This window comes from Equus caballus, chromosome 18 (genome assembly GCF_041296265.1).
Source record: "Equus caballus isolate H_3958 breed thoroughbred chromosome 18, TB-T2T, whole genome shotgun sequence".
Taxonomy (NCBI): domain Eukaryota; kingdom Metazoa; phylum Chordata; class Mammalia; order Perissodactyla; family Equidae; genus Equus; species Equus caballus.
This window is the reverse complement of record NC_091701.1, coordinates 12,568,555-12,581,494: the sequence shown is the minus strand read 5'-3', so window position 1 is coordinate 12,581,494 and position 12,940 is coordinate 12,568,555. Positions and strand designations below refer to the sequence as shown.

Sequence of the window (12,940 nt, the reverse complement as noted above, 5' to 3'; positions counted from 1 at the left end):
AACCAATGAAGTGTGAGGGGAAGTGAAAGATGTCACTTCAGGGCAGAAGCTTTTAGGGCCCGTGTGTCACTCATAAGCTTCTCTTCCAGCCTTCAATTGCCAGGCTCCTGAGGAGCTGTGATGAGCAAAGTTCCCTGCCAACCCCAAGGGGCACATGGCCTGAGAAATGAACTTGTTTCAAGCCACTGAGATGCAAGTGTCGTCTGTTATCACGCATAATCTAACTTATCTCACTGATACAGTTAAGATGCTTTCAGCTGCAGGAAAAAGAAAATCCGTCGGAAAATGACTTAACACAGTCTGCCAAGAGGGTAGTTCCAAGTTTGGGCTATTCCGAGGCTCAGTGACGTCCTCACGGACCCAAGTGTTTCTCCGCTTGCCATTCTCAGCACTTTAATTCCTCCCCTCAATGCACAAAATAGCCTCAGCTGCTCCAGGCATCACATCCTCACACAAAAATCTCTAGGGTCAGAAGAGAGAATTTCCCTTTTTAAGAATAAGCACAACCTTTCCAGAAATCCCCTTTCTTCCCCCAGTGGGGTTTTCTTCAAACCTCCTTGGCCAGAACAGCGTCACGTGTCCACAGAACCGTCCAGGGGAAAGGAATGAACGTTGATTTACCAGACTAATCAAACTTCTTCCCAGGGCAGACGAGGGGCCCACCTCCCCTGAAGCACAAGGCCACCTAATTCTGTCTGCAAGAAAAGAGAGGGCGCAGCCGTGGAGCTGCCCAGCCATGCTTGCTGTAAACGTGATACGGCGACCCAAGTCTTCACGTTTGTGCCCATCTCTCTCTCCAAGAGTTAGGAGGGCTGGACTGACCACGCCCAACCCTGACGCTTTGTAAAGAAACACAGAGAGATCCAGAACGTCTCTGAAAACACCAGCAAATTCCCTGAAGGGAGGAGCTGCACCTTTTTCACGCTCCTAAGTATCGGACGGGAGGCTAGGCAGACAACTGAGTCCCGGAGAGAACCTTCAGTCCATCCTCAGGCAGAGACGTGTTAGTATTTCTCGCATGTGTCTATGCAGACATGGAGCCCTCCCGAGGTTGTGATTTCCCGGGGTTTTCAATCGGGTAGTGGTGCACGAGGTCCCAGATCCAGGACTTTGGTTTCCCAGTGCAATATCCACCCCCTTTTCCAGCTCCTGTTTGCACAACGGCACTTCTGACGGATTCATTAAAGTCCTGTTTACTACTCTCACTGTGGGAAATAAACTGACAGCTGAAATTAGAACTAGATTTAAGACAGGGATGACAGACCCAGATTGGAACATATTAAGGGAAACTGGATGTTTGGGAACATCAGAAATACTCAGAATTTGCTATCAGGAAAAACATCCCCATCATGCTATTAACCCTTTCTCCGCTTCTCCAGCAGAGACAGAATTTTGGCCTGTGAAGCCAAGAAGCCGGCCCCGTGTGGCAATTCTGACCTCCTCACTGGCCGGAGAGCTTCTGACCTCAGAATAACCTTCCCTGAAACATTGAGTACATTTGAGGAGAAGAAAACATGTCTTTTTTGTGGAAGTAACTGTGTATTTGTGTGTGTGTGGGGGGGGTACGTGTGTGTGTGTGTGGGCGTGCATTAGTGTGTGTGCATGTATGTATGTGTGTGTGCATGCGTGTGTGTGTGTGAGCCCATTTCCTTGCTGGGGTTGGGTACGAGGAGGAGGAGTGCATGTGACCTTACCAGTTATCTCTCTAATGGTGCCAACCCACCCCTTATACAAGGTCAGGGTTTCCACTTCCCTCATCCTCGGAATTCCCCAAACATACTCGACTTGTGGGGACACTTCTCTGATTATGTTCCCACATATCAGACCAGCACAGGAAGGAGCTGTCGACCGAGGAAAAATCTCTACAATTTAAGCAGTAGATATTTATTTGGGCAGTTAGAATTTCAATTCAGGGGACATAGACTCAGGTAGAAACTCAAAACGTGTTCTGATTATGGGAGAGGGGCTCCGGGTTTTTACGGGAAAAAGGGAGGATGGGGTGAGTTGTATTACAGAGGAGTTCATTGGTGCTAGATGAGGTCAGGCTAGGTTTGTACTTCACTGATTGACCTGAGATTCCGTCATCAGGCAAGAGCCTAGACTTGTACTTTGTTGGTGAGCGATTCGGTCATCACCAAGTCCAGGTCATGATTCGGTCATCATCAGTCCTTACAGACAGGATATTCTTGTCCTTACTGACTTCTTGGAATGTCAGCGGTTTGGTCCAGTTTGGAAGATAAAGAAAACAAGACGTGCAAACCAATGCCTCTGAAATGGCTGCCCTGGCTCTGCGTTAATCTGGCTCCACTCACGTCATCTTTCACAGTCCCGAGCAGGCTCCCATGAGGCCTGCTGTTCCCTGCTGCCCGACATCCCACCAGGTACCCCTCCGTTATCACTGGGCTGCCCAGTTGGCTGCAGGGAGGCCAGGCCTTACTCCCTCCAAACAGCAATGGGGGAACCCTGGGGAGACAGAGCTTGTCTGTGGTCAGAAGTTTGAGGGTTGCTCAGCCCGGGACCTGGGGTGAGGGCTGGAGGCAGGTCCATGCCCTGCAGGGCTGGTGGGCTTGTGCAGTCCTCTTTGGATGGACTTGGAGCATCACTATCTTGTGATGGCTGTGACACTTCTGGTTTGTCCAGGGCCATCCCAGGGCTTTCAGGCCAGTGTCCTGCAGGATCCTGGCCATGTAGCACTGTGGTTGATGTGAACAGAAGCATTCATGCATTCTTTCATTTATTCACTCGACACAATTATTGAGCATTGTCATGTTCCAGGCATTGAGTGAGGCCCTGTAGATGCAGCTAAGAAGAGAGGACGGTCCTTGCCCTCTGGGACAGTCTAGTTCGGGAGATAGTCAATAAATAAGTAAAAAAGCAACCAAGACAATTACAGACTGTGATAAGTGCTCCGGGTGAAACAGACTGGGTGATGGTGGGAGGAACTGGGCTGCTGACACCTCAGGGAGGGAGGGAGGCCAGAGAATGTTTTTCTAAAGAGGAAAATACAGGAGTGGAGACCTCAAGGTTGAGAATAAGTCAGTTATGCAAAGAGCTGGGAGAGCATTCCAGAGAGAGAGAGCGTGGTTGCCAAGGACTAGGGGCAGGAACAGGGGCCTGTGCCTGGAGCCTGGTGGGATGGGGGTGGGGGTTGTTGTGAATCGAGTCTGAGGGGAAATGGGGCCCAGATCCAGTGAGGGTTTGTAGGTCCTGCTAAGGAGTTTGGATTTTAATTTCAGAGCAATGGAAGTCCATGGAAGGTTCTTGAGCAGGAGAGTGACATGATGAGATTTACATTGTAAAAGAGCCCTCTGGATATTTCGTGGAGACCAAATGGGGCCCTATCTTCTCAGCCTCTTCTGTGGTTGTCCCAGAGCCCCAGCCAGTGCCTTGTTGTATCTGTCTTGGCAAGTTCACGTGACCAGCTAATTGTCAACATCCCACTTCCCCTTATTGTACTTCTGTTCCGAGAAGGAAGTAATATGAGAATTCTCAGTCCTCCCAGGAATGATACTGCGCTCTGGAACTACTGTGCACAGGAAGAAAGACCCACAGAGCCCTGCGGTGAGAGCCGTGGGTCTGGTGGAGGCCCGCCCCAATGCCACTCAACCTCCGCTACTTCATTTACAAAATGGGCACGCTGACGGGCTACTTCTTGAACACCAAGGCCTGCAACTCCTTCGAAGTTTCTGGATCCTGGATCTATAATGAAAGTAGGTGCTATGATGTCCATTGTGTTGATGGAAACACTGAGACCCTGAGTGCACCAGGGAGCAGCTGGAGATCAGACTGCCACCTCCTCAACTGATGACATTCCAGATGCCACCGGGCCCAGATTCCCCATCCCTCTCTTGGAGAGCCTGTGCCTAAATCCCCCTGGGGTGGGATGATAAAGCCTCCTTTGACTCTCACCCCAGTAGCTTTGAAGAGTGTATCATTTAGGATGATTTCAGTCACAAGAGAAAGTTCCCCAACTAACGTTGGCTGAAACTCTTAAGACCTTCTTTCAGTAACAATAATTCATCAGGTAGAGCTGCTAAGTCAGCAGCTGATGGGGCTGTGGGGCTGTTTCCCTTTGATTTCCTTCACTTGTCCTCATGGTCACAAGATGGCTGCTGGAGCCTGAAGTGCAGCATCCATTCATTCATTCATTCAACAAATATTTAATAAGTGCTACTATGTGTTGGGCACATTTCTCAGCATTGGAAACACAACAGTGAATAAAACTTATGGAAATCCTTGCCCACAAGGAACTTCCATTGTAGTGGGTAAAGGGGAGATAATGAACAAAATAAATTTTAAAACTACGTAGTATATTAGTGACATGTTATAGAAAACAATAAAAAGAATAAAGGTAATGAGAAGGATAAGGATATTTTTAAAATATCCTCACTGAGAAGCTGATATTTGAACAAAGACCTGAAGATGTGAAAGAAAAATCCAGTGAAGATCTGGAGGAAGGGTGTTCTAGGTGGGGGGGAATAGCAAGTGCAAAGGCCCTGAGGCAGGTGTGTTCTTAGTATGTTCTAGGGAAGCAAGGAGACCAGTAGCTGGATTGGTGTGATGGAGGAGGAATGTCATAGAAGGTAAGATTAGAGAGAAAAAAGAGGCCATGGGTGCTTGAAAACACACGACAGCATGCAAAACATGAAGCAAAGAAAGTCTTCTCCTAACGTCACTCTTTAGTTTGTCAGAGAGGAAAATGTTTCCCAGTGGTCCAGCTCTACCCCAAAGACTTTCCCTTCCATTTCACTGGCCAGACCTGGGTCACATGGCCACCCCAAACCAATCACTGGCATGATTCATCCCTAGGATGCGGGCCCCCAGCACGTTGCTGAACACTTCTTTCTGCTTCTCTCTCAGGTCTCTGGTCCACAAAAAATGTCTCTTCCACTGGAAAAAAAAAAACAAAACCCAATTTTTAACCATGGAAATTTGAAGCATATTCCAAGTAGAGAGAATGACGTAATAAACCCCAGGTACTCGTCTCCCAGTGCTTGAACACCAGCAACCGTACATTGATGTGAACGGGCCGGTCCTGTACAGCACCACTGGCTCCCTCTGCCCGGGATCCACTCAGTGAACAGGCATTACCCAGCAAACAAGTCCCTTTGAAGGCCTGCTGTGTTCTGTTAAAACCCAAAATTCTACCGAGAGTAAATTTGAAGATCTAATCGGCTTTATTAGGTGATTCACGAATGGGGGCAGCATCCGGTCTAACAACTGAAGGGCGTTCCATTCCAGGTCGAGGGGTTGTGCGAAATGGGAAGTTTCTGTAGGAAGGAGGGTGGGGCAGAAAAAGTTATTAGTGAAAGAAAAGAAAGGGTCATTTTGGGCCAGGACATCTCTTTTAGGGAGCTGGGAACTGGCAGGGGTTTTGTCATGCAGATTACCTCACAGGGCAACAGGAATTTCAGATTATTGTTTCAGGGTCACGATTCTAGGAGGGGCTGAAACTATAATTAAGTCTTGGTTGCTGTCTTGCGGGCCATTTTGGGTGTATTTCTCTTTTTCTTAACAGTTCAGAAGATCCAACTGGGGGAGGGGCTTGGAGTACTGTGACAGTCCCTCCTCCCAAGCAAAGCCCCTCTGAGCCCAGAGCAAGCATGCTGGCCACCAGGTCACTTGCCCACCACCAGCTGAAGGACACCAAGTCTTCTCCTGAATCATCCTTGCATCAGCTCTCAGGAGCTGCACATGTTCACAAAATCATCTCTAATTGGGGCACTTGGCCCATTAGGAATTTGGACGCACCAAAGCAGAAGTCCTGGGCGCTGCTCAGAAAAAGCAAACACGAGCAAAGCGAGATTTGACTTCTGCGCAGTTAATTTAAACTCCGCTCTGAATATAAATCAGCTGCTTTAGTCCTGATCCACTCAGGCCCATCCAAGCCTCGTGCGGAATGATAAACACCGGGCTGCTGCTGGCGAGGATAAATCATGACAAGCCCAGCCCGCTGTTTCCTTCAGCTCCGGTGAAGTTCCTGGACAAGGCAAGGACACTGCTCTTTTTGAAGAAACTCTGCTTGGCCGCGTTCAGAAGACTTTTGTCTGGGTCTGCTCACTGGAAGGCGGAAAGCTGACTTGTCTTAAATTTTTGAGGACCCAGCAGTGCCTGTGGGTGGAAGGGAAAACTAACGAAGAAGCCCCTATGGAAGCTTTTGGGGAATGACACCATTGTGAGCCACATCCTTCTGAAGGATGGGGTTCTTGGTACAAGGGCCATGATTAGAGCAGGTAGGAGAGGCACCGGGTAAGTTATTCTGCTTCTGGCTGCCTGGTGGGATTTTACTGACTATCAGAGATGACCAGCTAAGCTGATGGCATATAATGGGGACAGGATGAGGAAGTGGAACAGCAGACTGACTCTCCCTCTTAACTTCTGGAAGAATGCACGGGTCACACAGGTGGGTCTGTCGGAGGGGGCCTCAGAGGAATATGCCTATCCTCACTTCGCCCACTGAGCTAGAAGGTGTGTCCCCACGGGCATCAGGACGCAAGTACCATGTTTGTGTGTGAAGATGGAGTTAGCCCCTATGAGGAGCATCAGGCTTTCCCCCCAAAGCCCAAACGTTTCCCCTACCGGTCTCCTGGTCCCTGAGCTTCCTACATCAGAACTTCTCCTCTGAGTCAAGACTTTAAAGATGCTGATAAAATGCAAATCTCTGATCTATGATCTTGATGGATAGGCCAGAATTCAGTCACTCCTTCGGTGGACAACTATGACTTCCAGTTCTCGGTCAGACACCTATGCGAGGCCCTGGGGCTACAAAACTGAAAACCAGTGGACGCTTCTCTCAAGTGTCAAAATGTAATTTGGAAAAAGTTGAAAACATGCTTTTCATTACAAACACAGAATGAACGTGTGTCACAGATTTTATTTAACATATTTATTAATGGATGAGAGAACCAGTGAAATGGTAAAACTAGTTCTGAGAGCACTGGAAGAATTTAGATTGATATAGTCCATCAAGAAAGGTATTTTTATTGATTGATTTTGTTTTTTTGTGAGGAAGATTGGCCCTGAGCTAACATCTGTTGCCAATCTTCCTCTTTTTTTTTTTTCTCCCCAAAGCCCCAGCACATAGTTGTATAATCTAGGTGTAGGTCCTTCTAGTTGTGCTATGCGGGACGCTGCCTCGGCATGGCCTGATGAGTGGTGCGTGTGTCCATGTCCAGGATCTCAACTGGTGAACCCCGGACTGCTGAAGTGGAGCATGCGAACTTAACAAGTTGGCCATGGGGCCGGCCCCCAAGAAAGGTGTTTTTAAAAAGAAAGAAAGAGGAGAGAAAGAAAAGATTATCAGCCTAGATAAAAATTGGTTAATGTCCTACAGGGCAGTAAAAGCATAACCACTGGCATTTTCTTCCTTTGCCAGGCAGAAATCTACAGCTAAACATGTAATTCCACAGTGTCTAGGCTCTGATCCAATCGTATGGAGCATAAGTACATTCTGCCAGAGAGTTAATAACCCCTTAGTGGGTTTGTTAAGCGAGGCCCTGGCACAACATTGAAGGACATGCTGCACTTTCTTTTGATTTCCAACATTTTGCTAATTTTTTCCTAACACAAGAGTTGTGGGATACATGCCTTTTAACCCTCAGGTGAGACTAGGACCCAGGTCAATGGGAAGAGATGGAGGAAGAAGTCTGGGCCTCGGAGCCAGGAGACTGGACTATCAGTCTTATCATCGAGGTGTTGTGTGACCTTGGGCAAGTTGTCTTACCTCCTAAGCCATAGATTCTCTCCCCGTTGGACGAGGATTTTGAACTGGGTAGGCTCCAGGGCCCTGATATTTTCTGAATCACAATAAGTTATGAAGTGAGGCCTTCAGGCAAGTCCCCTTGTTTATAGTGGCAGAGCAATGGGTAAATGCCGTGGCAGATCTTTGGATAACTGAGGAGAGGTGGGGGGTGGGATGGGGAGAGGGTGCACAAGAGCATTAATTGCAAAGACAGAGTCCTGAAGACAAGCTATAGGATCTCCCATCCAGGCTCTCCCCTCTGCCAGCCTCTGCTGGGGGATGTCACGGGCACCTCAGTCCTCTGGGACGTTTCAAAGAGTCAGGAGAGGCCAGGCCAGGCTGCAGTAACAAATCGATACTGAAATCTTAGTGGCTTAACCCAAACCAAAGTTTGTTTCTTGCTCACAGAATTCTGGTGAGCAGCTGCCCTCCAAGTGATGACTGAGCAATTCATACTTTTTCTATCCTGTAGCTCTGCTGTCTTTACACACTGCTTTCTGAGTCAGGGCTGCAGAGCGTGAAACACGCACACTAGCTTTTAACTATATATAACTCGTACTCATGGGCCATTCGCCAGAATGGTCTCGTGGCTCCAACTCAACCAAGGGGACAGGGTAGTAAATCCCCCACGTACCTAGGAAGAAAAGAAGAACATGTTAGTGAGTCCTGACCTGGAGAGGATCCAGCTCCTGTAACGACTGAGGCCTTGTGAGTATTCCAAGGAACTCCGTCCACTGCCTGTGACTTAGAACATCTGCGTGAATACAGAAAAGTTCAGCCGGACACCTGGATGCTCTGTCCAGTCGATACTCGACATCTGAGGGTTTCCAGAAGCCTCCAAGCCTGGGGCCACGTCTGCACAGTTCAGGGAGAGGAAGTTTGACTCACTTGAGTTATTTGATCCATGTGGACAGGCGCTGTGGGTCCCCAGGAAGCCACAGCAGCATTCTTGATCGCCCAGTGGTCTGTGGCTGAGGTTTCTGCCGAGATCATTGCCAAAGCCCACTTCCTTGTGTTCTGGAGGTAAGAAAGTTCTCAAAAAGGAAATGGCTTTTATTTGTTCCCTGTGTCTTCCCTTTTTGTCCCTTATACAGGACGTTGATTGTTTAAGAGCCCAGATTCTTGTCTGTCTAACAAGATTACAAGGTCCTTGGCTAGAGGAAGGATGTTGCTAGTTTTCCTGTGCCTGACACCCCAGACTGAGTAAATGCTTGAGGCTGGTGCTGTGTGTTGACTCCTGTGTGCCTGACTAGAGCACTGTTCCTCCCCGAGGAAATACAAGGACCTGTCACAAGCCTGGGCCGCCAGGCTTCCCCTGAATGGCCCAGGGGCAGGAGAGGAAAAAGGACAAGAAAAAAGAGGAAAAAATTAGCAAGAAGGGAAGTATATTGGGTGATATTTCAAAACTATTATTGTGCTACGATAGGGCTCCATGTGTGAATGGATCATCATTGATCTAACTGGTTCCTTGTTGATGGACATTCAGGCTATTTTCAGACTTTTCCTTAAAAACACTGCTTCTGTGAGTATCCTTGTGCACACTACAAGAATACCTATAAAATAAATGCTTAGGAGTGGAATTACAGAGTCAAAAGATAGCTATTTTAATAGATGTCACCAAATTGCCCCTCAAAGAAGGCACAGTGATTTAAGTCCCATCAATTTTGCATGACCACGCTGATTCTCCGTACACTTTTGCCAGTACTGTTCTGTCAAACTTTTTGATATTTTCCAATCTGCCATTGAAACAGTGAAAATATGACTTGCATTATCATGTGTTTATCATTCGTTTCCCACTCTGAAACTGCTTGTTCATGTACTTTGTCTATTCCTCTATTAGTATCATTTATTTTTTGTAGACTCTTTACATATTAAGGAAATGAGTCCTTTGTGAAATGTGTTTTAAATACTTTTCTTGGCTTATTCTTTTAAAATGAAAATTTTTTTGCCGTGTTTCCTCCTCATATGGATAATTGTAACTTTCATGTGGTCAACCTTTTAGCTCCTGTTTTGGTTTTTCTTTAAAAGTTCTTGTTTTTCCACGGACGTTAAAAACATGTTAAAACAGACCACTTTTCCTTCTGATGTTGTCAGTTTTTCATTTTTTACACTTACAACTCTGATTCAACAGCATTTCACTTTTTGGTAAGGAGTTGCTAACCAGTTGTCTCAACATAATTTATCAAATAGTCCACCTTTTCTTTTCTGATATGAAATCTCACCCTCTTTGCACCCTGAATTTCAATGTATATTTTCAGTATTCATGGACTCTCTCTCATCTTCCATTGCCATTGCCTAGTCATAGGTAGACAAGGACACACCCAATTACTGGGCCTTTCTAACAATTTGTCATATCTGCTAAGATTCATCCTCTCTCAGAACTCTTAATTTTCATTTTTCTGCCTATTCTTACCTGTTTATTTGCCACATAAACTTTAGAAAGAACTTGTCTAATTCCCTGCTCTCAAAAAAAGCTTGTTAGTATTTTTATTGAGTGTGTATTAAATTTATAGATTCATTTAGGGACAATTGGCATTGTTATAACATCAAACCTTCTCATCCAAGGCATTTATTCAAGTCTCCTAAAAATGTACGTGAGTAGAACTTCAAAGTGTTCTTCACCTAGGGCCTTAACATTCTTTTTCTTACATTTAGTCCTTGGTATTTCGTCCCTTCATTTGCAATATGAATGAGATATGTTCTTATACTATATGTATTATATCTTCTAATTGATGATTGTTTATATAAGGAAAGCTATAGTTATAAGCTAATTTTGTTATCAGCCACCTTACTGGATTTTCTTAATGTTTTTATTATTTCACTTGATTCTTTTGAGTTTTATATAGGTATATAATCACAGGTATATAATCAGGTATATAATCACAAATCTGCAAATAATAGTAATTTCTACAGAAAATTTTCATTATTTCAGATTTCAGGCATCGCTAAAACTGTCCTCTCACCTGCCCCGAATCCACCTGCAATGGACAGTGAGGCTGCTTCCTCAGCATCCGTCTCCTCTTCTTCTAGGAGCTACCTCAGTTCACACTTCACCATCCCCCCTTGCCTGCACAGTCCAAGCTTTTAGGGGAACTTCTGATGGTGAGGCATGTGGCTCATACCTGGAATAATCACGATAATCCCTTCCCCACTGCTGGCCACAGTTACACACTCAGAGTTAGACACATGGTCCAATTGGGGATCTGATGAGGCCTTCCAGCCATGAGAGAGGGACCTCTCTCTCTGAGCTATGAGGAGGTGTTGGCAACCTTCGTGTGACCCTGAGAAGGACCCAAATCAGGATACAGCTGACAGCAGAAAAACTGAAACTTGATGGCATCATTGAGCTGCTGGATTAAACCAAACCTGCAGCCCACCCTCACTTTGAACTTGCAGTTGGTGAGCGAATGATTCCTCTTATTGTTTAAAGCAATTTAAGCTGGGTGTTCTGATTCTTGCAACTGAACACATTGTAGTCCACACAACACTATCAACAATCACTCAAGCTCATTGACTCTAATGGTTGCCTTGGGTGTGAGGTCAGGATCACTCGAAAGGGCCTTAGGTTTCTCTTTTTTCCAGATGGGTCACAGACTGCAATTCAAAATCTTAAAGCTGTGAAACTTCTGGAAGAAAACATAGGAGAAAATCTCTATGACCTTGGATTTGGCAAAGATTTCTGAGATATGACACCAAAAGCACTGTGTATAAAAGAAAAAAAGAAAAATGAATAAATGGGTCTTTGTCAAAATTAAGAACTTGTGCTCATCAAAAGACACTCTCAAGAGAATGAAAAGATAAGTCATAGACTGTCGCGTATCTGACAAAAGACTTGCATCCAAAGGTATAAAGAACTCTCAAAATTCAGTAAGAAAATGAGCAAAAGATTTGAACAAGCACTTTGTTAAATTGCAAATGCTGCAGTGTCTTGATTACTATAACTTTAAAATGAGTCGAAGTCAGGTAGGGTAAGTCCTCCAACTCTGTTTTCTCTTTTTTTTTTTTTTTTTTTTTGAGGAAGATCAGCCCTGAGCTAACATCTGCTGCCATTCCCCCTCTTTTTGCTGAGAAAGACTGGCCCTGAGCTAACATCCATGCCCATCTTCCTCTACTTTATATGTGGGAAGCCTGCCACAGCATGGCTTGTCAAGTGGTGTGTAGGTCTGCACCCTGGATCCAAACTGGGGAACCCCAGGCCGCTGAAGCAGAGCCTGCGAACTTAACTGCTGCACCACTGGGCCGAGCCATCTGTTTTCTCTTTTTCTCAAGTGTTCTTGGCTAAGCTAGGTCCTTTACATGTCCATATAAATTTTAGCATCAGCTTATCAATTTTTATGGAGATTGCACTGAGTCATAGATCAACACTAGGAATTTAAGAAGAAATTTATTCAAATTTAAGAAGAAATGATGTCTTAACTGTGAGTTTTCTGACCCATGACTGTTGCATATCACTCTACTTAGGGCTTGTTGAATTTCTCTCAACAATATTTTATAGATTTTAGTCTATACAGCTCCTGTCTGACTGACTTCTAAGCAGTTCATGCTTATGGTGCTATTGCCCATTGTGTAATTTAAAATTTTTAATTACTGATTGTTTATTACCAGCATATAGAAATTTAATTGCATATTTATCTTGTATTCTGCACCCTTGCTAAATTCACTTTTTAGTTCTAGTAATATTTGTGTAGATACCATTGGATTTTTTACATGATGACTATGTTGTTTGCAAATAGAGTATTACTTTTTCCTTTCCAATCAAGATGAATTTTATTTATTTTTCTTGCCTTATTAAATGATTAGACCCTTCAGTAGAGTGTTGGATAGAAGTGGTAAGGATGGAAATACTTGTCTTGTTCCTGATGTTAGGAGAAAAGCATTCACGCTTTGATCATTAAATATATTTAATTTAGGATTTTCATAGATGCTTTCTATCGGGTTAAAGAATTTCCCTTATATTCTGAATTCGTTGAGGGTTTTTATCAATAATTAATGTTAGATTGTTTCATATGCCTTTTTTTGCATCTGACATGACCATATGGTTTTTCTTTTATGGTTTTTCCTTCTTTAACTCTTAAAAGAATGAAAATAAGCCAAGTCTGAGAGAAATCTTTGCAAATTGTATATCTGAAAAAGGACTTGTTAATAAAGGATGAAGAACTCTCAAAACTCAACAAGAAGAAAACAAACCACTCAGTTTAA

The 12,940-nt window shown here is 44.8% G+C and overlaps 1 long non-coding RNA gene across 1 annotated transcript; it reads right to left on the bottom strand.

The window, feature by feature from the left end:
* Nucleotides 1–4,144: 4,144 nt before the first annotated feature.
* Nucleotides 4,145–8,627, bottom strand: LOC138918750 (uncharacterized). Its single transcript, XR_011428464.1, has 2 exons — nt 8,413–8,627; nt 4,145–4,890 (listed from the first exon to the last, which is right to left on the bottom strand). It is a non-coding gene; the product is annotated as an uncharacterized lncRNA (long non-coding RNA).
* Nucleotides 8,628–12,940: the final 4,313 nt, after the last annotated feature.